The 23,524-nt window shown below is 40.9% G+C and overlaps 2 long non-coding RNA genes across 9 annotated transcripts in view; one reads left to right on the top strand and one right to left on the bottom strand.

The window, feature by feature from the left end:
* The window catches only part of LOC144579277 (uncharacterized), a 38,774-nt gene extending 29,229 nt beyond the window's left edge, over positions 1–9,545 (bottom strand). The window contains exon 1 of the long non-coding RNA XR_013526540.1: positions 9,328–9,545. This is a non-coding gene — a long non-coding RNA (uncharacterized LOC144579277). The remainder of the gene's footprint in view (positions 1–9,327) is intronic.
* Positions 9,546–9,954: 409 nt separating this feature from the next.
* Positions 9,955–23,524, top strand: part of LOC144579276 (uncharacterized) — a 27,586-nt gene continuing 14,016 nt past the window's right edge. For 5 of the 8 annotated variants that reach the window (XR_013526536.1, XR_013526535.1, XR_013526534.1 and 2 more), the window contains exons 1-3: positions 9,955–10,034; positions 12,593–12,696; positions 20,673–20,756. This is a non-coding gene — a long non-coding RNA (uncharacterized LOC144579276). Of the gene's footprint in view, positions 10,315–12,592; positions 12,697–20,672; positions 20,757–23,524 lie in introns of all 8 variants that reach the window. The other 3 variants (XR_013526539.1, XR_013526538.1, XR_013526537.1) reach the window with 1 other exon arrangement.

Here is a 23,524-nt window from a genome sequence, read left to right as displayed (position 1 = left end):
AGATGTTGTACTTATGTTATTCTGTGTATATATGTAATATTTATAAATGGTGCCAACCATGGCTTCAATTTGGTTTTTAGAATATTGCAAGTTTGAATATAATTATGAATTTGTGTGTAAAAACCTAATTTTGTATGTTTCTGCTTCATAAGTTTCTTAATAAGAACGTTGTTTTACCATAATACTATGCTTCATTAAAATTCAGATGCACACACACAATAGTACTTTTATTTTCAGTGTTGAATTTATTTCTTGGATTTATAATAACATTTACAGTAATGTCAGCTGTTTTCCTTTGCTAGAATAAACTTCCAAAAGCTTTACTATCATTCTGAATGTTGAAAAAATAAAAAAGAAAGATTAAACCTGTGTTGGAATCAGCTCAGTTGAATTTCAGATGGACTCATTTGAAGACACCAATATAAAATGTTTATATATAATTTTTCTTTTATAAATGGAGCCAATACATCAATAGCTATTGCTTTTCTTTGCACACACCAAAAAAACTTTGAATTAAAGCAGAGTTTAATTAACTTAAAAGAATGGTTATTTGATCTAAATTAAAACTCATACATCATAGAGTAATAAGTAAATGCATCTTCTATCATTGGTTATGGCAAATTGAACACAGTCTTCTTAAAATCACTTTTCCCTCTGGTAGTAGATTCTAATGCTTTTCCAGCAGATTTGTATATCTTCTTGTTTTCCTGTGGTCAGTGATGTCACTGTGGCCTCAATATCAATTATCATCAACTTCCATAAGTTACTTAGAGCATTTTGCAGGCCACAGCATGGGCCATGGAAAAACTGGCTGGTTTATTAAGTAATCACCATAGACACTAACACTAAATACTTCTACCCTCACTGGCCGACCTGAGGCATTAGATAAACCTCAAGTCTAGTTATCTCTTACTGCTTAACTTATTTACATTTCCTTCTAGGCAGACACTTGCAACTTCCAGTTCTAAAATGTTTTATGGCATCCAGACTTGTTAAGGTGAATATTTGTTTCTAGTATTTGTATTTCTCTAGGTGATTTCAAATACCTCTAATATATACCCACTTCCTCAAGTACCTGTAATGAAAGCAAAGTGATGCTCCGCTTCCTGCAGTGGAAGCTGAAAGTACTAAATGACAGCATAGAATTTGGACCTACATTTGTCTGACTCCAAAGTCCCCAAACATCTTCCTTTTGTGCCTAAGCACTGGTGAAAACACAAATGATGGATAATAATAAGAGTTGCTGTTTATTAAGAGCTGCCAGGTCCTGTAGCAAGCATTTTAGGTTCTGAAGCACTTCAAAGTTTCAAAGTGGTTTTGAGATACTAGGGTTGGATAATTTTTATGCAGTAATCAATAATTAATACATAATTATAAACATTCATTTTTTCAATCAACCCACTAACCTTATTCAGCTTCCATTGCTGCCCAAGTAACTTACACAGGGAGAACCGATGATTCATGGGCATCTGTGTATTCAAGATCACATGAAAGTTAGAGTTCTCTCTAACTCTACTTCAAATTTGTAAATGTTTGTTTTATTTTCCAAGTCTTGTGCTTGACTGATATGAGTTCAACTCTAGGAGATGGATCAGTCCTTGTTTGACCACAAAATCATGTTGCTGAGCCTGCAAGGCTGAAGGCCAAGTGGTTGTAGAGCACAGGAAGTTAATGATTGATTGCCCATGATAGTAAGACAAGTGTCTGGAGACTTCTTCGGTGAATTCACCTATTTTTCCACATTAAAGTCCTCAACATGGCTATCTGGAAGTAACAGTAGAAGCCCTCATGGAATCTTGAATATGCAGAGCCCCCTGACTGATTTATTCTCTGTTTATATTTATTGGGCCACAATGGAAGCTGGATAGTGTTGAAGGGATAGCTGGTTAAAGGAACTGAATGCTTATGGTTGGGTGAATTATTGATTGCTACATAAAAATTATCTCAACTTAGCAGCTTAAAACAACAAACATTTATTATCCCATGGGTCAGGAATCTGGGCATATTTTAGCAGAGGGCCTCTGGCTTCGGATCTCTCACAAGACTGCAATCAAGGTGTCATATAGGGTTGAGTTTATGTAAGGCTCAAGTGGGTGAGGATCACTTGTGAGTGGTCCTTGCCATTCGGGTCTTTCCATAAGGTAGCTCACCACGTGATAGCTTGCTGGCTCTAAATCAAATGAGAGAGGATGCCCAAGTCTCTGGGTGCCATAGTCTTTTAGTAACCTAATCTCAGGAGTGATATATCATTTTTGTCATATGTATTCATCATAGGAATACAAATCGTTTTGTAGGGCCAAACCATCTCAAAGGGAGGGGATTGCACAAGGGCATGAATAGTAGGAGGCAGAGATAATTAGACACCCTCTTAGAAACTACCTATTCTAACCTCTCTTGATCTTTTTCAAAATTGTCATGGTTATTCTCAAAGATTATCTTTAGAATAAATTTATCAGATTTAATAAAAAATTCTATTCAAATTTTAAGTGGGAATGAATTAAATGTACAATTTAATTTGGGAAGTGCTCATATATTTATAAAATTTAATCTCAACCAGGATCATGAGACCTTCCATCTATTCAGTTTTTTTTTTTTTTTTTTTGAGATGGAGTTTCGCTCTTGTTAGCCAGGCTGGAGTGCAATGATGCAATCTCGGCTCACCACAACCTCCGCCTCCTGGGTTCAGGCAATTCTCCTGCCTCAGCCTCCTGAGTAGCTGGGTTTACAGGCACGCGCCACCATGCCCAGCTAATTTTTTGTATTTTTAGTAGAGACAGGGTTTCACCATGTTGACCCGGATGGTCTTGATCTCTTGACCTCGTGATCCACCTGCCTCAGCCTCCCAAAGTGCTGGGATTACAGGCGTGAGCCACCGCACCCGGCCTATTCAGTTGTTTTTTCATGTCCATTCTCATCATGGTGTTCTTGTCTTGTACATTTCTTACCTATTTTTAAGCACTTTATAATTATTTTTACCTTTGTAAATAAAGCGTTTTCTAATTAGTTATTGCTTTTGCTATGAATAAGAAAACAATTAATTTTCCTATGCTGACATTTTATCGGGCCATTAAATAAACTGCCTTAAGATTTTAATATGCATTTCAATATATTATTAGAGACTTTTCCTTTTTATAATTTCAGCTTTTGTTTTAGATTTGGGGGTATGTGTGTGGATTTATTCATTTGTGTATTGTGTGATGCTGAGGTCTGGGATGCGAATGATCCTGTCACTCAAGTAGTGAGCTTGGTATAATATGTAGTTTTTCAACCTTTGCTCCCTTCCCTCTCTCCCTCTTCTAATAGTCCTCAGTGTCTGTTGTTTTGTCCATGTAGAGCCAATGTTTAGGGGCCACTTACAAGTGAGAACATATGGCATTTTTATTTTGGTTTCTGTGTTAATTTGCTTAGGATATGGCCTCCAGCTATATCCATGTTTCTATAAAAAACATAATCTCCTTGATTTTCATTGCTGTGTATATTTCATGATATATGGAAATAAATATGTACCACATTTTCTTTATCAAATCCACTGTTGGTGGGCACCAAGGCCGACCCCATATCTTTGCTATTGTGAATAATGCTTCAGTGGACACACAAGTCTATGTGTATGTTTGGTGGAATGATTTATTTTCTTTTGAGTATATACCCAGTAATGGGAGTGCTGGGTTGAATGGTAGTTTTGTTTTAAGCTCTTCAAGAAATCTTCAAGCTGCTTTCCACAGCTACTGAACATTTACATTCCCATCAATGGTATGTAAGTGTTCCCTTGTCTCTACAGCTTCACCACATATGTTATTTTTTGACTTTTTAATAATAGGCATTCCAACTAGTGTGAGATGGTATCTCATTGTGTTTTCAATTTGCATTTGTCAGATGATTAGTGATGATGAGCATCTTAAAATATATTTCTTGGCCACTTGTATGTCTTCTATGAGAAGTAAATGCTCATGTCTTTTGCACATTTTTAAATGGGGTTGTTTTTTGCTTGTTGAATGATTTAAGTTCCTTATAGATTCTGGATTTTCCACCTTTGTCAGATGCATAGTTTGCAAATAATTTCTCCCATTATGTATGTTGTCTATTTGTTCTGTTGATAGTTTCTTTTGCTATACAGAAGCTCTTTAGTTTAACTGTCAATTTTTGGTTTTGTTGCAACTGCTTTTGAGGACTTAGTTGTAAATTCTTTTCCAAAGCCCATGCTCATAATGGTGTTTCCTAGGTTTTCTTCTAGAATTTTTATAGTTTGAGATCTTACACTTACACCATTAATCCATCTTGAGCTTATTTTTGTATATGGTGAAAAGTAAGTGTTCAGTTTCATTCTTCTGCATATGGCTAGCCAGCTATCCCAGCACTATTTGTTGAATGGGAAGTCCTTTCTGTAAGATTTATTGCTGAGGTAAAATGAGGAAACTGAGGCATGTATGAAAAAAGATGAGAAGCCAATTTATTCAGCTCCTGGGCAACCTCAGTGGTCCAAGAGGGGCCAGAGAAGTCGCACTCGGCTGTTCAGGGTGTGGGGTTTTATGGGGTGTGCAGGCAATTGATTGCTTACTGGGAAACAAAGAGAAGGCATTTCTATTGGCTGTTGAGGAGTAGGAAGTACATGGAGTTAAAGTAGGAAGTACATGAAACTAGCTGCTATTGGTAGGTGGGAGGGACTTTGGGTAAGTGGGCCTTGATTGACTATTGGGGAAATAAAGAGAAAGCATTTCTATTGGCTGTTGAGGAGCAGGAAGTACATGGAATTAAAGTAGGAAGTACATGAAAGTAGCTGCCATTGGTAGGTGGGCAGGACCTTGGGTACGCGGGTCTGCCGGGGGTGTATGGGGAAGGCTGTTACTGGGCAGGGAAAGGTGGGGCTTCTTTTAAAAAAAATTCTCTGCAGGGTTTTTTTAACAGCAGACTGGAGGTTGGATGGATAATTCAGTGCTGAGTGTGGGCTTGGGCATGTTATGCAAAGGTGGGTGCGGGGAAGCTTTGTGGGGAAGCCAGATAATGAGCTCGGGTGATGACGAAGTTATCAGGCACGGAGAGTGATGAATGTGTCCATTTTACTCCTGGCAATGCAACCGGCCTTACATTCTGACCTTTTTGATGATATAGGATGCCATTTCTCTCTGACTACTTCCTGATGAACAGGGGCAGAGTGGGGGGGTCAGTTGGTTGGTGTCTCAGTTGTGAGTTGGTTGGAGGGTGAAGCAGCATTTGATTTATGGCTACCCTGGAAATTTTCTTTATGCGAGTTTGTAAAAACCTGAGAAAGAATGGGGCTAACATTAAGCAAAAGACAAATAATGATAAGAGGGATGATTTTTTTTGAATTAAGAGGGAGGCCGCAGTGTCTGCAGTTTCCCTGGAGGAGGGAAAGGCTTTAATCTATCTAGAAAAAGTATTTATAAAGGTTAGGAGGTAGTGTAGTTTTTTGTGGGTGGGCATATGAGTAAAATTAATTTGCTAGTCTTGGGCCAGCAGGTTGCCATGCATTTGGTGAGTAGGAAACTGTGGCTTAAGGCTTTTTTTTTTTTTTCCTGAGTCTTTGAGAGTGTACTTTAAACAGGGGGATGTCTGTTGGGGGGGGCTAGGCTGCCCTGTAGGCGATTGTGACAGGTTGAACCTGGTCTGGAGGGGAACTGCGGCAAAGGGGGGTTTGTTGAGGAAGGCACATAAAAAGCAGTTGGTGAAACTTGTGTATTTGGCTAAATTTAACATGTTGATACCTTGTTGGTTTAGGCGAAGGCAAAGAGAAAGTAAGACTCTGGGTGAAGGGGAATAGTAAAGAAAGCGTCTTTGAGGTCCAGAACTGTAAAATGAGAGGTAGTGGAAGGAATATTGGATAGTAGGGTGTAAGGGTTGGGGACTACTGGGTGGAGAGGTATTACCGCCTCATTGATTAGATGGAGGTCTTGAATTAGGTGGTAGTTGCTGGATGGCTGTAAGATAGGAGTATTACAAGGGGAACTGGTGGGGATAAGTTGTCCCTGGGCCAAAAGTCAAGTAATGATTGGTTTTAGGCCTTGACGATGGTTTTTGAGATGGGAAACTGAGGACGGGAGGGAAAGTGGGTAGGGTTTTTGAGAAATATTTTAACTGGTGTGTGATGTGTGGCCACTACAGGCTTGGAGATGTCCCATACCAAGGGGTTAATGACTTCAGGAGGGATAGGGGGTTGAGGTGAAGGGTTGTGACTGGGTGCCTTACCAGTTAGAGTTAGTACTAGAAGATGGGTGGGGGATGAGGTTGGCTGTGAGGGGCCAGTGAGTTGAAGGGTGGCCCCTAGAGTTTGGAGGATGTCTCACCCTAGTAGGGGAACTGGGCAGGACGGCATGATCAGGAAGGAGTGAGAGAATGGGTGCCCCTCAAGGTTACAAGTTAAGGGAGGAGTCTGGTTAGGGTAGGAGGGCTTTCCATCAATTTCCATAACCAACACCTGGGAAGGTGTGCTAGGTCCTGAGTAGGAAGGCAATACAGAATAGGTAGCCTCCATGTCCACTAAAAAGGAAATGGATTTACTCACTCCATGTATCGTTACTTGAGGCTCAGCAAGGGTGATGGGGTCTCTGAGTCTGGGCTACATCAGTCATCCAGGAGGCCGAGGTGTTCAAATGAAGGGACTGTATCCTTCTGACCGGCCTGCCTCTCACATGGAGGTGCAGGGGGTGAGCCTGTAGTCTGGGATGGGCAGTCTACCTTTCAGTGTCTGGTCCATTTGCAGATAGGGCATGGTCCCAGGGCCGGACACAGACAGGGGCACTGTCGGGCCCAGTGCCCCTCCTGGCCGCACTTGAAACAGGGCTTAGGTGGGACTTTTGAAGCAGTCTGGATGGGTCCAGAGAGTCCTGAGGAACCCTTTCGGGAGGTCTTTGACAGGCCCCTTACACCAGATGCTTGGTGAGTTGCCGGCCTCAGAGCCACTACAAGAGCTTGGGCTTGGAGGCTCACCTGTTGCTGCAGCTCTGCCTGGCGAGCAGCCTCAGCCTTTTCTTCTTGGCCATTAAAAACTTTAAATGCCATATTTACCAGGTCTCGTATGGGAGTTTGGGGGCCCTCCTCTGCCTTCTTTAGTTTTTTTCTAATATCTGGTGCTGACTGGGAAATAAAATGGGCCGCTAGGAGGGTAGCCCCGGCTAAAGAGTCTGGATCTACTTGGGCATGGAGGACCATAGCGTTTGTTAGCTGGTCTAGGAAGGCAGCTGGATTTTCAGCAGGACCCTGAATTATTTCCCACAGTTTATCATAATTAACTACTTTTTGGGCTGCATCCTGCATGCCCGCTAGGAGGCACTGTAGCATTTGGTCTCAGCGGTGGTGGTCATTTTGGCCAGTTTGATAGTCCCAGTTAGGATCGGCCTCAGGGACTGCCACTGTGCCTGCCTACTGGCATCTGATCATTAGTGAGATGCACTTGATCAGCATGTGCCCTGGCTGTCATGAGGTTGCAGTTATGCTCATTAGGAGTAAGGGTAGAGGACAGGATTATATAAGTGTCATGCCAGGTTAAGTCATATGCCTGAGTGAGATAATGAAATTCCTTAATGTAAGCAGTAGGGTTGGCAGAGAATGACCCTAAGCGCTTCTCAATGGTGGACAGATCAGTAAGGGAGAAGGGAATGTGCACTCGGATAACACCCTCTGCTCCAGCTACCTCGTGGAGAGGACAAAGGAGGGAGTTTTTGTCACTGGGAGTGCTGTGTGAGTGTGAGCACTAACAGGAGAGTCCACATCCAAACTTGGAAGAGGAGGAGGAGCAGGAGGTTGGGGGTCTGCATTTGGTAAAGGATTAGGGGATCGAGTGGAGGGTAAGGAGAGTTTTTCAGGCATATTGGGGTCAGAAAAGAAGTGGAGGAGGTCGGCAAAGGGGCTGAGGGCAGTGGGGGGACGTTTTTTGCCAGGAGTACTTGGGCAGTACTGCAGGATGAGCAGAGGCTGGGGTGGGAACGGAGGTGCCAGAAAGCCTGAATATAGGGAACCTCTGCCCACTTGCCATTTCTTTGGCAGAAGTTGCCTAAATCTGTTAGAATGTTAAAGTCGAGGGTGCCCCCAGGAGGCCACTTGGACTGGTTGTCTAGAGGATATTGTGGCCAGGCCACAGAGGAGAGGAAGAGTAGTCTTTTCTTTTTTATAGAAAGACTCAGTTTAGGTAGATTTTGGACCAGGCATCCTAGTGGTGTCTTGGGGTCTGGGCGGGAGTTCTGATTACCCATATTTTATCTTCTTCTGTTGCTTAAGCGCAAGAAGTGGACACGAAAAGCAATTATACCCAATACGGGCAGAAAAGCTCCTTTCCTGGAGGGGGAGGCTGAGAGAAATTACAGGCTGCAATGATAACAATGAGGAGGAAAATAAAAAGGGAGGGCTAGAGCTATTTGCCACATGGTAGAGTTAAAGGAAGTGAAGCTAGTGGAAGTGGGAAGTGGGGTTTCAGTGGTAGAAGAAAAATAGAAGGAAAAGGGAAAACAGAGTTATTTGTAGAGGCAGGAACTCAAGAAAGTTCCCCTGAAGCTAGTGGTCTGTTACCCACTGTAGAATATCCAGTATCTCTAGGGAGGCAGGCCTGAACCAGTGTATATCAGCAAGTAAGAGCCTAACAAAGCTGGCGAATCTACAATAAAGACAGGGCCACATATAGAATTGATGAAAAAAGGGTGGGTGCCCAGATGGGAGACCAGTCTGATGGTCACTTCAGAACTGTTAGTCCTGAGGTGAATCACCGTTATGCCTTATGACATCCCCGTGGAACCACGGGTGAAGGCTTACGCAAGCCCCATAGCCGTTAAGCTGTGGGACTACACATAGACTCACTCACTCACACACTCGCTCAGGAAGAGAGAGAGAGAGAGAGAGAGAGAGAGAGAGAGAGAGAGAGAGAAGCTAAAAGTGCCTGAGAGAGAGAGAAAAAGTAAAAGTGCTTGAGCGGGAGCTGACCTGCCAAAAAGCAGGTTTGAGATTGAGAGCCAGAGGTCTGTTTTAGTCCTGGGCAGAGCCCAGGCTTGTGAACAGGCTTCTTATCACCCAAACCTTAGCCGCTGCTGTGGAGATGATCAGAAGGGCGGCTCAGCATCCTGAGCTGTCCCCCTGAACACCGGAGATTATGAGAGGGTTCAGGAAGGTGGGGATGTCTCCCTCAGATTCCTGGCCCTGAGAGACCTCTTACAGGGAGAAGACAAGAGTGTAGGGACGTCTCCACTATGCTCAGGTCCTCGGGACGAGGCTGGGGCCCTGGGCCCATGGCGAGTAATGAGAAGGAGTCCCCAACGCAGCCACGTTTACAAGCAGGGAGTCCAGAGAGCAGGCAGCAGGAAAAGTTATGGGCAACAGAAATCTTACCTCATGGCAGAGTGGCTCCTGGTCTAACCATGAGTGGAGGAGTCGGTTTCCCTCCTCAGGAGGGGGGTCTCACAACTTGTCCCAGGTTTCGGCACCAAATGTAAGATTTATTGCCGAGGTAAAATGAGGAAACTGAGGCAGGTATGAAAAAAGATGAGAAGCCAATTTATTCAGCTCCCGGGCAACCTCAGTGGTCCAAGAGGGGCCAGAGAAGTCACACTCAGCTGTTCAGGGCGTGGGGTTTTATGGGGTGTGCAGGCAATTGATTGGTTACTGGGAAACAAAGAGAAAGCATTTCTATTGGCTGTTGAGGAGTAGGAAGTACATGGAGTTAAAGTAGGAAGTACATGAAACTAGCTGCCATTGGTAGGCGGTCGCAACTTTGGGTAAGTGGGCCTTGATTGACTACTGGGGAAACAAAGAGAAAGCATTTCTATTGGCTGTTGAGGAGCAGGAAGTACATGGAGTTAAAGTAGGAAGTACATGAAAGTAGCTACTATTGGTAGGTGGGACCTTGGGTAAATGGGCCTTGATTGACTACTGGGGAAACAAAGAGAAAGCATTTCTATTGGCTGTTGAGGAGCAGGAAGTACATGGAGTTAAAGTAGGAAGTACATGAAAGTAGCTGCCATTGGTAGGTGGGCAGGACCTTGGGTATGCGGGCCTGCCAGGGGTGTAAGGGGCAGGCTGTTGCTGGGCAGGGAACGGTGGGGATTCTTTTAAAAAAAAATTTCTCTGCAGGGTTTTTTAACAGTGGGCTGGAGGTTGGATGGATAATTCAGTGCTGAGTGTGGGCTTGGGCATGGTATGCAGAGGCAGGTGTGGGGAAGCTTTGTGAGGAAGCCAGATAATGAGCTCGGGTGATGACGCAGTTATCAGGCATGGAGAGTGATGAATGTGTCCGTCTGACTCCTGGCAAGGCAACCAGCCTTACACTTTCCCCATTGTTTATTTTTGTCAGCTTTGTCAAAGATTATATGGCTGTAGGTATGCAGCTTTATTATTGGGTTCTCTATTTCATTTGAGATCTTTCTACTACTTAATGTAAGCATTTAGCACTATAAACTTCTCTCTTAACACTGTTTTTGTTGCATTCCAGATATTTTGGTAGTTTATGTGTCTGTTTTGTACCAGCACCATGCTGTTTTGGTTTCTATAGCCTTATATACTTTGAAGTGGGGTAATGTGATGCCTTCAGCTTTGTTATTTTTGCTTAAGATTGTCTTGACTATTGAGTCTCTTTTTTGGTTCCATGTGAATTTTAGATAGTTTCTCTAATTCTGTGAAAAATAGCATTGGCAGTTTGATAGGAATCTGTAGATTGCTTTGTGCAGTTGGACCATTTTAATGATATTCTTTCAATCCATGAGCATGGACTGTCTTTCAATTTGATAATGTCTATGATTTCTTTCAGCAGTGGTTTGTAGTTCTTCTTGTAGATACCTTTTATCTCCTTGGTTAGATGTATTTCTAGGTATTTTATTTTTGTGTGGCTATTGTAAATGAGATTGCATTCTTTATTTGTCTCTCAGCTTGAACATTTTTGGTGTCTAGAAATGCTAATAATTGTCAAACATTGATTTTGTAGCCTGAAACTTTACTGAAGTCATTTATCAGTTCTAGGAGCCTTTCAGTGGAATCTCTAGGGGTTTCTAGATATATAATCATATTATCAGCAAAGAGACAAGTTTTGACTTCTTTTTCTATTTGGTTGCTTTTATTTCTTTCTCTTACCTTTCTGCTCTGGCTAGGACTTCTGTTACTATGTTGAATAGGTGTGGCAAGAGTGGACATCCTTCTCTTGCTCCTGTTCTTAAGGGGAATTGTTCCAGCTTTTGCCTATTCAGTATGATGTTGGCTGTGGGTTCATCACAGATGGCTCCAATTATTTTAAGATATGTTCCCTTGATGCCTAGTTTGTTGAGCATTCTTTTTTTTTAACAGAACAAGATTATATTTCATATTTCAATATATGACTTCTGCATAACCAAAAAATAAACCACCACACTAAAATGAATGAGAAAAAACATATTTGCAATTCTAGACAAAATATTAGCATCGTTAATCATAAATGAAGTCTTCAGATATCAGTAAAAAGAGACTAACATTACAAGAGAAGTGAAAATAAAAGGAACAGAGGAAAATGGAATAGCACAAATGAGTTATAGGCTATATGATGATACAGTTAACAAAATAACTGAGAAAGTAATGTCTTATTATGAAGGGATGTTGGATTTTATCAAAAACTTTTCCTGCATTTATTGAGATAATCATATGCTTTCTGTTTTTAATTTTCTTTATGTGATGAATCATAGTTATTAGTTTTCACATGTTAAAGCAACCTGGCATCCCAGGAATAAAGCCTGCTTGATCATAGTGAATTAACTTTTTCATGTGCTGCTGGATTCAATATGCTAGTATTTTGTTGAAGATTTTTGCATCTATGTTCATCAGGGATATTGGCATGTAGTTTTCTTTTTCATTGTGTTTTTTCAGATTTTGATATCAGAGTGACAGTGGTTTCATAAAGTAAGCTGGGGAGGTATCCCTTCAATTCAATTTTTTGGAATAGTTTTAGTAGAAAACTATTCTACTCCAGCTCTTCTTTGTATTTCTGGTAGAATTCAGCTGTGAATCTATCTGGGCAAGGGCTTTTCTTAGTACTTAAAAAAAAATTTACACAAGTACAGTACTCAACATTGGTCTGTTCAGGGTTTCCATTTCTCCCTGATTAAATCTTGGGAGGTTGTACGTTTCTCAGAATTTTTCTATTCCCTCTAGATTTCCTAGTTTATGTGCGTAGAGAGGCTCATAATAGATTCCAAGGATCTTTTGTATTTCTGTGGGACTGGCAGCAGTGTCACGCTTATTTCTGATTCTGCTTATTTGCATCTTTTCTCTTTTTTCCTTTTTAAATCTAGCTAGCCATTGATCTGGTTTATCCTTTCAAAGAACCACCTTTTGGTTACATTGTTCCTTTGTATGGATTTTTGGGTCTCAATTTCATTCAGTTCTACTTTAATTTTAATTTTTCCTTTTCTTCTGCTAGATTTAGAGTTAGTCTGTTCTTGATTTTCTAGTTTTTCTAGGTGTGATGTTAGATCATTAATTTGAGATTTTTCTAACTTCTTGATGTAAGCATTTAGCTCTCTATAATTCCCTCTTAGCACTGCTTTTGCTGCATTCTAGATATTTTGGTATCTTGTATCTCTATTTTCATTTATTTCAAATGATTTTTTTATTTTTTTTTTCTTGTGAATTTTAGCTCCAGATCAACTGGAAGAACAAACCAGCAATCCTGAGAGGACCCACAGAGCCTCTGAAAAAAGTGGACTGCTCCTACAAGACCCAGGAGACCTCCCCAAAACTGTGAGTGCTCCAACTGTGCAAGTGGGAAAGGGAGACCCTTCTCTCCTGAACATATTCCCCCACTGGAGAAGCAAAGGTCTGTTTCTGGGAGAAGTTTCCAATGTTATCTGGAGCTGAGTCAATTTGGAGAGCCAAGTGAAATACAGGAGTAAAGGAAGCAGCAGAGAGGCCCTGGGAGCTCTCTGGGTCCCCTAGCAGGCCGTTCCTGCCTGGCAACACAGGGATCCAATGGGAAAGGAGCAGTGGGTAAAACTACACAGGGAGAAGCAAATCTCTAGTCGGTCTTTGTAACAATTTGAATGGGGTGAGAAGCCTCCTAAGCAGAACTCAGGGAAGGGTGCAAATCCAATGTGCAGACTCCACAGGCCTGGGAAGAACCAAGCCCTTTTCTTTCACAGCTGGGAGGCGGACAGCCTGGGGAAGGTTTTCAAGCTTGGTGGGAGTGAGACTGGCCCTTTGGTTTGGGTGGGAGCTGGGTGAGGCCTGTGCCTGCTGGCTTTCCCTGACTTCCCTGACAACCTGCATGACTCAGCAGAGGCAGCCATAATCCTAGGTACACAACTCCAGTGACCTGGCAATCTCACCCCTAGCTCCCACAGAAGCTGCAGCAAGACCTGCTCAAGGAGAGTCTGAGTTCAGACACACTTACCCATGCCCCCACCTGATCGTCCTTCCCTACCCACCCTGGTAGCAGAAGACAAAGGGCATATAAACTTGGAAGTCCTAGGGCCCCACCCACCACTGTTTCCTCCCCATAAAAACACAGCTGATGCTTTCTGCAAAGTACCACCTCCTGGCAGGAGGCCAACCAGCCCAAAAATTGAACATTAAACCACCAAAGCCAAGAACCCTCATGGAGTCCATTGCATCCCCCTTTACCTCCACCAGAACAGGTGCTGGTATCCATGGCTGAGACACCCACAGACAGTTCACATCACAGGATGCTGTGCAGACAACCTCCAGTACCAGCCCAGAGCCAGGTAGACTTGCTAGGTGGCTAGACCCAGAAGAGAGACAGCAATCACTGCAGTTCGGCTCACAGAAAGCTACATCCATAGGAAAAGAGGGAGAGTACTACATCAAGGGAATACCCCAAGGGACAAAAGAATCTGAACAACAGCCTTCAGCCCTAGACCTAGACCTTCCCTCTGACAGAGCCTACCCAAATGAGAAGAAGCCAGAAAACCAACCCTGGTAATATGACAAAACAAGGCTCTTCAACTCCGCCCCAGAATCATACTAGTTCACCAGCAGTGGATCCAAACCAAGAAGAAATATCTGATTTATCTGAAAAATAATTCAGGAGGTTAATTATTAAGCTAACCAGGGAGGGATCAGAGAAAGGTGAAGCCCAATGCAAGGAAATTTAAAAAACTGATATAAGAAGTAAAGAAAGAAATATTCAAGAAAATAGATAGCTTAAATAAAAAACAATAAAAAATTCAGGAAACTCTGCACACACTTTTAGAAATGCAAAATGTTCTGAAAAGTCTCAGCAATAGAATCGAACAAGTAGAAAAAAGAAGTTCAGAGCTCAAAGACAAGGTCCTCTAACCAAATAGGATAAAGACAAAAAAAAAAAAAAAAAGAAAGAAAGAAAATATGAACAAAGCCTCCAAGAAGTCTGGGATTATGTTAAATGAACAAACCTAAGAATAATCACTGTTCCTGAGGAAGAAAAGAATTCTAAAAGCTTGGAAAACATATTTGGGGGAATAATTGAGGGAAACTTCCCTGGTCTTGCTAAAGACCTAAACATCCAAATACAAGAAGCACAAAGAACATCCAGGATATTCATTACAAAAAGATCTTCACGGCCAGGCGCAGTGGCTCAAACCTGTAATCCCAGTGCTTTGGGAGGCCGAGGCAGGTGGATCACGAGGTCAAGAGGTCGAGACCATCCTGGTCAACATGGTAAAACCCTATCTCTACTAAAAATACAAAAAATTAGCTGGGCATTGTGGCGTGCGCCTGTAATACCAGCTACTCGGGAGGCTGAGGCAGGAGAATTGCCTGAACCCAGTAGGCGGAGGTAGCGGTGAGCTGAGATTGTGCCATTGTACTCCAGCCTGGGTAACAAGAGCAAAACTCCATCTCAAAAAAAAAAAAGATCTTCACCTGGGCACATTGTCATCAGAGTATCCAAAGTTAAGACAAAGGAAAGAATCTTAAGAGCTATGAGACAGAAGTTCCAGGTAACCTATAAGGGAAAACCTATCAGATTAACAGCAGATTTCTCAGCAGAAACAGTGAAAACTAGAAGACAGTGGGGCTCTATCTTCAACCTCTTCAAGCAAAACAATGATCAGCCAGTAATTTTGTATGCAGTGAAACTAAGCATCATATATGAAGGAAAGATGCAATCGTTTTCAGACAAACAAATGCCAAGAGAGTTCCCCATTACCAAGCCACCACTATAACAACTGCTAAACAGAGCTCTAAATCTTGAAACAAATCCTGGAAACATCAAAACAGAAACTCCTTGAATCATAAATCACACAGGACCTATAAAACAAAAATACAAGTTAAAAAATAAAAAATCAAACAAAAAACAAACAGGCAAAAAAAGTACACAGGCAACAAAGAGCATGATGAATGCAAGGGTACCTCACATTTCAATGCTAACATTGAATGTAAATGGTCTAAATGCTCCACTTAAAAGATACAGAACCATAGAATATATAAGAACACACCAACTGTCTGCTGTCTTCAGGAGACTCACCTAGCACATATGAACTCACATAAACTTAAAGCAAAGGGGGACATTAAGTTTATGGGACTAGGTGGGAAGAGTCGGAGGGAAGTGAGGGATAGAAGATGACAAACATGGTGCAGTGCATACTGCTCAGGTGATGGGTGCACCAAAACCTCACAAATCACCACTAAAGAACTTACTCATGAAACCAAATACTGCCTGTACTCCAATAAACTTATGGAAAAAAATAAATAAAAATAAACAAAATAAATAAAATTTATTTTTTAAAAAGTCAATTTACCCCAGGAGATAGGAAAACAGAAATAAAAATGTACTTAATAACTATATTTGGAATAAATAAATAAATAAATGACCTAATTTCAATCTAGTAGAACCTTTCTGAGCAATCACTTTGTTTTTCTGTAGTGAAAAAAAAAAGCTATTTTCTTTTCCTGAAATGCCCTCCCTGCCTCTGTCTCCCTTTTCCTTCTTTCAAGACTTACACTGCCTAGCATGGGGCTTTACATATGTCAAGCAGTCAATAAATTGTTAAATTTTTGGTTGAATTTAACCTTTCTTCTTGATTTGACTTTTAAAAACCGCAGCTTTTCAAATGGCAGGCCTTCAAAAGACTGATTGAATTGAATTGACGATGGGAAAAAAAACACAGCTCTTTAAATGTAACTGTTGATTGACACCTAGACAACCATTCCTGATTCAAGAAATTATGAACAAAATAAGAAAAGACATCCCATTGATATGTTCTAACATCTTCAAGATCCGATAACTTAGTCCTAAATTAGCACCTATCTTTTTTTATTCAATATATTTCTTTTTCTTATTCAATGTATTTCTTTTGAGCTTAATTAATCTTCTCACTTTTTATTTGGTATTTGGTATCTTTTCTAGAAATTAAAAAAAGAAATATGTTTATTTTCTTGCTACCAGAACTACCAGGTGGTGAATCCCAGGCATATGCATAATGAAAACATTCCTCAGGTGATTCTGAGGCACAACTCATTAAAAACCACATTTCTAGATGTAACAAAATAAACCCTCGGGGACACTGTTGGTCCTGTAGGGAAGTGAAAGATGGCTTCCATCATCCTTCTTGGTACTTTGGCTGAACTGTGAAGTAAATTGACATAAGACAGATGCACAGGAGAAAACGTACAAAAATTCATTATGGGCAGAGGTGGGGTGGAGGCATCACACGAAAGAAAAAAGAATACCCAAAACTCAGCGGGATCTGGAAGCTTATATACCCTCTTCAGAGGGGTGAGGGGATGTAGGCAACTTAGACGGGAGTAAATGAGTTTTGAGGAAGGTGAATGGGCCATCAGAAACATAGGTGCAGTCTGTGACAGAGTTTGTCTGGGCATAGTTTGTGAATTCCAGTCTCCTCTGCTGTGACCAGTCTTCCCTGGTTGATGACAACTGAGTTCCTTCTGGAGGATCTGTCTGTAGGCAGGTAAGGAGAGCAGATAAAGGGAGTTTAGAAACAGCCCCTCCTTGCATTTGCTGTTCTCTAAGTACCCTCAGTCTGAAGTAATCAGCATATGAAAGTGGCATTTTTTGAGATGGCATTTCCTGCTCTCAGGTAATAAAAGTTGTTTTTGAGCATCCCTCTTTCTGATTCAGGTACTTTATTAATGTAGATTTCCTTCGTAGAAGTAAATTTATTTTGCAAAAGAACAGCTTTTCAAGGGCTCCTGTGACTACAGTTTCTCAGAATAACCACTTTGAAATATGTCAAAGTAGTATATTTTCAGGTGGCTTATTCTGGTCGCCTATAGTCATATTTTGGGGTGGTGTGTCTTAAGTCCCAGCAGTTTCCCATAACAAAGCTGAGAATTGGGAAGCCACCTTTAGTCCTGTTTTAATCCTGTTTTTTAAATTCCTGCTTCATTTACCTCACCAAAATGAAAAGGGTGCAAGTTTCAAGTTATAGAACCTTGAGTTCAGATTTTGGTACTGACGTTTACTACTTTTGTGACTTTGAGACATTACTCTCTTTTTAGGATAAACTGGAGCTAATGAAAGGTTGTGTTAGTCCATTTTGCATTGCTATAAAGGAATGCCTGAGACTGGGTAATTAATAAAGAAAAGAGGTTTATCTGGCTCATGGTTCTCTGGGCTGTAACAAGCATGGCACCAGCATCTGCTCAGCTTCTGGTGAGGCCACAGGAAGCTTTCACTCATGGCAGAGGGTGAAGGGGGAGCAAGGGTGTCACATGGTGAGAGAGAGCAGGGTGGGAAATGCCAGCCTCCTGTAAAATATCATTCTCTCTTGAACTAATAGAATGAGAACTCACCATTAGCATAGGGAGGGTACCAAACCATTCATGAGGGATCTGCCCTCATGACCCAAACACCTCCCAGTAGGCCCTACCTCCAACACTGGGGATCACATTTCAACATGAGATATAAAAGGAACAAGCATCCAACTATATCAAGGATCTATCTCCTAAAGTCGTGATGAGTATGAAATGAATGATGTACATACAGTGCCAGCACATAGCAGGTGCTCAGTAACATTTGCTCCTTTTCTTGTTCTTTGGCAGGGAACAGTGTCTGGACTCAGAGAATAACTAGGTTTTGAAGGAAGGATGATAAATCTTTAGAAGAACATGGATTCTCCCCATTGGTAGTTAGTTGTTCCTTCTATATCCAGAAATAACTTGAACACGTTAGGTAAAGCCACTGTGCATAGATAAATTTTGACTATGCTCCAGCTCAATGCAAAATATTTAATGTTGACTGTTTTTAAAATCTGTAAAGCCTATGAGGCAGAGGGTGTGACACTGACTGATTAAGATTATGTTACTGGTAACAGGTTCCAATCAAGACCCCAAAATAGGGTTCTTGGATCTCACACAAGAAAGAATTTGAGGCAAATTCATACAGTAAAGTGAAAGCAAGCTTATTAAAAAGGTAGAGAAATAAAATAATGGCGGCTGGGCATGGCGGCTCATGTCTGTAATCTCAGCACTTTGGGAGACCAATGTGAGCAGATCACCTGAGGCCAGAAGTTCAAGACCAGCCTGGCCAACATGGTAAAACCCCTTCTGTACTAAAAATTCAAAAAATTAGCCAGGCATTGTGATGGGCACCTGTAATCCTATCTACTCAGGAAGTTGAGGCACGAGAATCTCTTGAACTAGGGAGGCAAAGGCTGCTGTGAGCTGAGATTGCATCTCTGCACTCCAGCCTGGGTGACAGAGTGAGACTTCATCATCACCCACAACAGAGAGGGAGAGCTTGAGCTAAGTTGTCTAATACTCAGTCATCTAAGTGGCATTATCAGGGCTTCTAAGTGAAGGCAGATACTTCTTGATTACATGCTAAATGACAGTGGATTAATGCGTTTTCCAGGAAAGGGATGGGAAATTTCCAGAACTGAGGGTTCCTTCCATTTTTAGACCATGTAGAGTAACTTCCTGACATTGCCATGGCATTTGTAACTGTCATTGTGCTGGTTGGAGTGTCTTTTAGCAGCCAGTGCATTATAATTAGTTTATAATAAGTCATGAGGATGACAGAGGTCACTTTCATTGATGTTTCATTGACCTCCTCTTTCACTCTGTGACTTTGAATGCCTAACCTCCTGGAAAAGCTGCCCAGTAGGTCTCAGCCTTTTTTAACCCAGCCTCTATACAAGATGGAGTTACTCTGGCTTAAATGCCTTTGACAATTACCTAGGGTTGGTTTTTTTAAAACCACTAGCTACTCTTGCTGGAGATTTTTCTGAAATTGCTGACCTTTGAGCTGGGTCTCACTCCTTTCCATAAAGGTTACATGGAGCAGGCCTTTGTGTCCCATGAAAATACTAGGGAGCCCAGCCATGCTCTGTAACCAAAACCCCTACCCAGGGTCTGGACAGGATTTGGCGTGCATGATAGAATCTAAGTGTTCATTTTCTGAGAAGTAAGAACACAGGAAAGGAAATAACAAATGGTGCAACATGCTAATTTCTTTTTCTTTTCTTTTTTTTGAGACCAAGTCTCATTGTTGCCTAGGCTGGAGTAAACCACTGCACCCTATGAATTATTGGGAATTCAAATACAATTGGACCTCTACATGTGTGGGCTCTGAATCCACATCTACATCCAGGGATTCAACTGACTTTGGATTAAAAATAGTTGAGAAAAAAAAAAGGACTATTTTATCTGTCCTGAAAATGTACAAACTTTTTCTTGTCATATTCCCTAAATAATATAGTATAGCAAGTATTTACATAGCATTTACATCGCATTAAGTATTATAAGCAATCTAGAGATTGTTTAAGGTATATGGGAGGATGTATATAAGTTATATGCAAATACTATATTATTTTATATTGGAGACTTGAGCATCTGTAAAGTTTGGTACCTGTGAGGGTCCTGGAACCAATCCTCTATGGATACCAAGGTACAACTGTGTAACTCAAGATATAAACCCTTGTTTTTCACAGGAGAAGCAGGACTATAAAGATCTATGAATATGGGGAATATAGTATTAGGGAATAATTTGTTTCTAAAAAACAGAAGCGACATAATCAATAGTCTAGACCAGAGAGTTTAGTAAGATGTCGTGCCCTACACTTTTGTTTTTTCATGTTTAAGCTCAGTTTTAATTTTAAACAAACCAATTTTTCAAATTATGTGGAGGCTTCTGTTTAATCTTTATTTTGCAATTTTAAAATTGATGTATGAATTCTTAAAAGAAGATACACAAATGGCCAACAAATACATGAAAAAATGCTGAACATCACTAATGATCAGGGAAATGCTAACCAAAACCTCAGTGAGATACCACTTTACTCCTGCAAGAACGACGATAATCAAAAAAATAAAAAAACAGCAGATGTTGGTGTGAATGTGGTGATCAGGGAACACTTCTACACTGCTGGTGGAAATGTAAATTAGTACAACCACTTCAGAAAACAGTGTGGAGATTCCTTAAAGAATTTAAAAGTAGAACTACCATTTGATCCAGCAATCCCACTACTGAGTACCCAGAAAAAAAAAAGTTATTATGTAAAAAAGATACTTATACATACGTTTCTAGCAGCACAATTAGCAATTGCAAAATTGTGGAACCAACCCAAATGCCCATCAACCAAAGAGTGGATAAAGAAACTGTACTATATGTATGTTCATTGCAGCCCTGTGTACAATAGCAAAGACCTGGAACCAACCCAAATGCCCATCAATGATAGACTGGACAAAGAAAATGTGGCACATATACACCATGGAATACTAAGCAGCCATAAAAAATGATGAGTTTTTGTCTTTTGTAGGGACTTGGATGAATCTGGAAGCCATCATTCTCAGCAAACTGACACAAGAACAGAAGATCAAACACTGAATGTCCTCACTCATAGGTGGGTGTTGAACAATGAGAACATGTGGACTTAGGGAGAGGAGGATCACACACTGGGGACAGTTGGGGGAGTAGAAGAGGGCAAGCAGAGGGTGGGGAGTGTGGGGAGGGATAACATGGGGAGAAATGCTGGATATAGTATATACCTAAAGTAAAATAAAATAAATAAATAAAAAGAAACTGTGGTGTATATATATATGATGGAATACTACTTAGCCATAGAAAGGAATGAATTAATGGCATTTGCAGCAACGTGGATGAGATTGGAGATTGTTATTCTAAGTGAAGTAACTCAGAAATGGAAAACTAAATATTGTGTTTTCAGAGACACAATATTTAGTTTTCCATTTCTGAGTTACTTCACTTAGAATAATAATCTTCTCACTGATTAGAAACATTAGAAAATAATGTTCTCGCTGATACATGGAAGCAAAGCTACGAGGATGCAATGGCATGAGAATGATGCAATGGACTTTGGGAGCTCAAGGGGAGAGGGTGGTGGGAAGGGGATGAGGGACAAAAGAGCACAAATTGGGTATAGCATGTACTACTCAAGTGATGGGCGCACCAAAGTCTCACAAAGCATCACTAAAGAATTTACTCATGTAACCAATTTCCACCCCATAACCTATGAAATAAATAAATAAGTAAATATAAATAAATAAATTTCAGATGGGAATTCCATCTTTATCTTAAAAATAAAATAAAATAGATGTATAATCCACATAACATAAAATCAGCCACTATAAAATAAATAATTCAGTGGCATTTAGTACATTCACAATGTTGTGCAACCACCAATTATATCAAGTTCCAAAACATTTTCATCATCCCCCCCAAAAAACCCTGCACTCGTTAAGCAGTGTCTTAGTCACCTTTCACTGCTGTAACAAAATACCATAGACCGGGTGATGTAGATGACAGGCATTTATTTTTTACAGTTTTGGAGATTGGGAAGTTCAAGATCAGGGTGCTGGTGTGGTAAGGTTCCTGCTGAAGGCTGTATTCCTGGCTTGCAGATGGCTGCCTTCTTGCTGTACGGGAGGAAAAATAATTTTCTCCTCCACCCTTTTTTGAGTTCTTAGCTGGAATCTGTAAAAAGATAGATTAACAGGAGAAAAACAAAGTTTAATAACATGTGTACCTCCTGTATACTTTCGAATTGACCCAGAATGATGAGTAAATCTCTAGAGAATATCTCAAAAAGTTGTATTAGACTTTAGGCCTAAATGCCATCCTTCTCTGAGATAAAGAAAGGACATGGGGCTGGGTGCAGTGGCTCATGTCTGTAATCTCAACATTTTGGGAGGCTGAAGCTGGAGGACTGCTTGAGATGAGGAGTTTGGGATCAGCCTGGGCAACATAGGGAGACCCTGTTTCTACAAAAAAATTTTAAAAATATATTAGCCAGGCTTGGTGGCACATGCTTGTGGTCCCAGCTACTCAGGAGGCTGAGGTGAGAGAATTGCTTGTGTCCAGGAGTTTGAAGCTGCAGTGAGCCATGATCATCTCCAGTCTGGGCAACAGAATGAGACCTTGTCTCAATGAAAAGAAGAAAGGAGAGAAGGAAGGAAGGGAGGGAGGGAAGGAGGAATTCCTCATTAAGAGATGGCCAAAAAAGCATCTTAAAACAAAAGGTTTCTTACTCAGATTTAATCAATGCCTTCTCCATTGATTGAGTCTCTAATTGTTTAGTCTAGTTATCTTTTTCCTGATACAAAGAGGGAAATACCCTTATCAATGGAGATTTCCTTTATACATGTAAACTTCTTACAAAAGGGCAACTTTTCAGAACTTCTCTTGCCTCTAGTTTCTCAAAATAACCAGTCCATATAATCCTACGCCAAAAGTACATATTCCTATATTCTGCAGTCATATTGTGGGATGGCACGTCCTGAACCCCATATTGCTATGTCTTCATATGGCAAAGGGAAAGCAAACACCAGTCTCTTCCTAATCTTACAGGGACACTAAGCCAATCATAAGGGCCTGCTCTAGACTGAATGTTTGTGTACTTCCAAAATTCATATGTTGAAACCCCAATTCCCAATGTGTACACTCAATGATGATATTTGGAGGCGGAGGAGGTAATTAGGTCATCAAGGTGGAGCCCTCATGGATGAGATTAGCGCCCTTAGAAGAAGAAACACAAGAGAAATGATCTCTATCTCTACCATGTGAGGATACTCTAAGAGAACCATCTGCACCAGACACTAAATATGCCAGCACCTTTACCTTGCACTTCACAACCTCCAGAACGGTTGGTAGTTTAAGCCACTCAGTCTATGATAATTTGTTATAGCCATCCTAGTAATTAAGAAAGGACTGCCCTCATGTCCTCATCTAAATCTCATTATTTCTGAAAGGCCCCATCTCCAAATACCATCACATAGGGGGCTAAGGCTTCAACATATGGATTTTAGGGGGACACAGACATTCAGTATATAGCAAACAGTTATTCCCCATTCTCCCTTACCCCAGAAACCACCATTTGCTTTTTTGCATCTATGGATTTTCCTACTCTGGATATTTAATAAAAAAGGAATCATACACTATATGGCCTTTGTGACTGGCTTCTTTCACTTAGCATAATGTTTTTAAGGTTTATCCATGTTGTAGCATGTATCAATAGTTCATACTTTTTTATTGCCAAATAATATTCCATTCCTTCAGTTCCTCCATTCATCATTAGTTGATAGGCACTTTGATGTTTTTGGCTATTGTGAATAATGTAGTTATGAATATTCATGCACAAATTGAGTGTACATA

Source organism: Callithrix jacchus, chromosome 14, assembly GCF_049354715.1.
Source record: "Callithrix jacchus isolate 240 chromosome 14, calJac240_pri, whole genome shotgun sequence".
Taxonomy (NCBI): Eukaryota; Metazoa; Chordata; class Mammalia; order Primates; family Cebidae; genus Callithrix; species Callithrix jacchus.
The sequence above is the reverse complement of the archived record's forward strand: the minus strand, read 5'-3'. Positions and strand labels throughout refer to the sequence as shown.